The sequence below is a fragment of the Schistocerca nitens genome, chromosome 9 (genome assembly GCF_023898315.1).
Source record: "Schistocerca nitens isolate TAMUIC-IGC-003100 chromosome 9, iqSchNite1.1, whole genome shotgun sequence".
Taxonomy (NCBI): domain Eukaryota; kingdom Metazoa; phylum Arthropoda; class Insecta; order Orthoptera; family Acrididae; genus Schistocerca; species Schistocerca nitens.
In genome coordinates, this window is record NC_064622.1 from 160,699,846 (window position 1) to 160,702,612 (window position 2,767).

The following is a 2,767-nucleotide window of genomic DNA, read 5'->3' on the forward strand; positions in this document are numbered from 1 at the left end:
CATTCTCACACAGATATGAATTATCATTTTACTGATTTAATATTCCTTACTACACAAGAAAAACTCTTTAGATTTCAAACTCTTTAGATTTCAAACGAAACAATATTTTTATGCACTCTTCAAAAGGCAATAAAAACTAGTGTTATTTCTTTTATAGTTTATGTATTCCACACATCATAAATATAAACATTATTAAATCTAAAATTACTTTACTTGTCTAAACATATCAAGCCAAACTACACTAACCATCTTTCATACCTCTCTATTGTTTCTCTTTGTAGCGACCTCATATAAATGGAGATTTAATTACTAATGAGCAAAGATTTTTCATGGCAAATCATGTGTTTCTGGGTTTTTACTTGAAGCAACAAAGAAGAACACAACTGCCATAGTCTGTTGCAGTACTTTACAGAATATCTAGTAGATGACTGTTGACCAATTCTTAAATTTCGACTTTCTGTTTCACAAAAAATACGTATTACCTATTGTTTTTGTTCTTCTCTTTCTTCTACTTCAATTACTTAACTGTACAACTATACAACTCACATCAACAAATACCAGTTAACATCATCATTCACAGCCCTGTATATGTTCTGCGCTTGTTCTTGGTGCTTGGTATAATAGAATCCGAAATTGCTAGGCTATTGGTATTGTTACACAATGAAAGAAAGACTGGAACAAGACAAAAACGCTAAATCATTTTGTAGCATCCTGAAGCAAGGTACAACAAACACCACAAGCCATCAAAACTTGAAATTTCAAATGACTTAACAAATTTCGGTAACACATTACATGTTAAAACATATTTAGTGTCATACTCATCGCTAAATTAATGAATTAATTATTTCTGGGTATAGCATACTGTAAAACTCTTGTGACATACTAAAGGATTTTCAGTCTCACATTCGTCGAATTTAACATTCCTACATATTGGTCAAACATTGAAGTAGAATTGGAATTGTGAATAATGTGTTGTTAATGTTGCCATGAAAAATATTGCATTATTATGGAACATCTTTCAGAGAAATAACACCGATATAGGAATAGACCACATTTTTCACCTATTTAACTATTTTTTAGTCTTGAAATCTTTTAAACATGTAACACTATCTAAAACTCTATACCGGTTTCTTTCGTTACCTTCCCTATGGATTATATGTATTATTTGTCTTAAAAGTCTCTACTACTATGTATGGTTTGTCAGTGACTCTTCATCATATTTGTCTCTCTGCAAATCATTGATATGTTAGTAAAGGTCTGCTTTCGTGTAAAAATAAAGATGGAACATTTATTGAAAAATTCATTCTAGAAGATTTATTGTTGGGTGACCAAATAACACGTAATATGATCTAAAATAGTCTTGAAATAGTACAAGGAAAGCGGTTCCAATATGAGCAAAGTCAACACATAACTATTTCCGAAAGGACGTTGACTTTAAGTGTATATGGTAGGGTCAGATAAACGTGAGTGAGCTTCAAATAATAAATACTGAATTCTGTAACCTGTCGAAGTACCTGAAAGACAAATTGCGCCAAGGACACCGGGAATATTGAAATAATACACGTATCCTATGGTAGTTGTACGTCAGGGAGATATAATATGGGTTAATTTAGGCACGAAGAAGGGGACAGAAGTCTTATTTTGTGCGTATTTACTATTAGCTCTGTACATTCGTATTCTCAACTTTTTTAAAGTTATTAATTATCTTTCCTACATCTTTATCACAAAACCTATCTTCCAGCTCCGAAACACGTTCTTCAATCGCTTGTCTACATCTACATCTACATTTATACTCCGCAAGCCACCCAACGGTGTGTGGCGGAGGGCACTTTACGTGCCACTGTCATTACCTCACTTTTCTGTTACAGTCGCGTATGGTTCGCGGAAAGAACGACTGTCTGAAAGCCTCCGTGCGCGCTCGAATTTCTCTAATTTTACATTCGTGATCTCCTCGGGAGGTATAAGTAGGGGGAAGCAATATATTCGATACCTCATCCAGAAACGCACCCTCTCGAAACCTGGCGAGCAAGCTACACCGCGATGCAGAGCGCCTCTCTTGCAGAGTCTGCCACTTGAGTTTGCTAAACATCTCCGTAACGCTATCACGGTTACCAAATAACCCTGTGACGAAATGCCCGCTCTTCTTTGGATCTTCTCTATCTCCTCCGTCAACCCGATCTGGTACGGTTCCCACACTGATGACCAGTACTCAAGTATAGGTCGAACGAGTGTTTCGTAAGCCACCTCCATTGTTGATGGACTACACTTTCTAAGGACTCTCCCAATGAATCTCAACCTGGTACCCGCCTTACCAACAATTAATTTTGTATGATCATTCCACTTCAAATCGTTCCGCACGCATACTCCCAGATATTTTACAGAAGTAACTGCTACCTGTGTTTGTTCCGCTATCATATAATCATACAATAAAGGATCCTTCTTTCTATGTATTCGCAATACATTACATTTGTCTATGTTAAGGGTCAGTTGCCACTCCCTGCACCAAGTGCCTATCCGCTGCAGATCTTCCTGCACTTCTATGCAGTTTTCTAATGCTGCAACTTCTCTGTATACTACAGCATCATCCGCGAAAATCCGCATGGAACTTCCGTCACTATCTACTAGGTCATTTATATATATATTGTGAAAAGCAATGGTCCAATAACAATCCCCTGTGGCATGCCAGAGGTTACTTCAACGCCTGTAGACGTCTCTCCATTGGGAAAAACATGCTGTGTTCTGTTTGCCAAAAACTCTTCAATCCAGC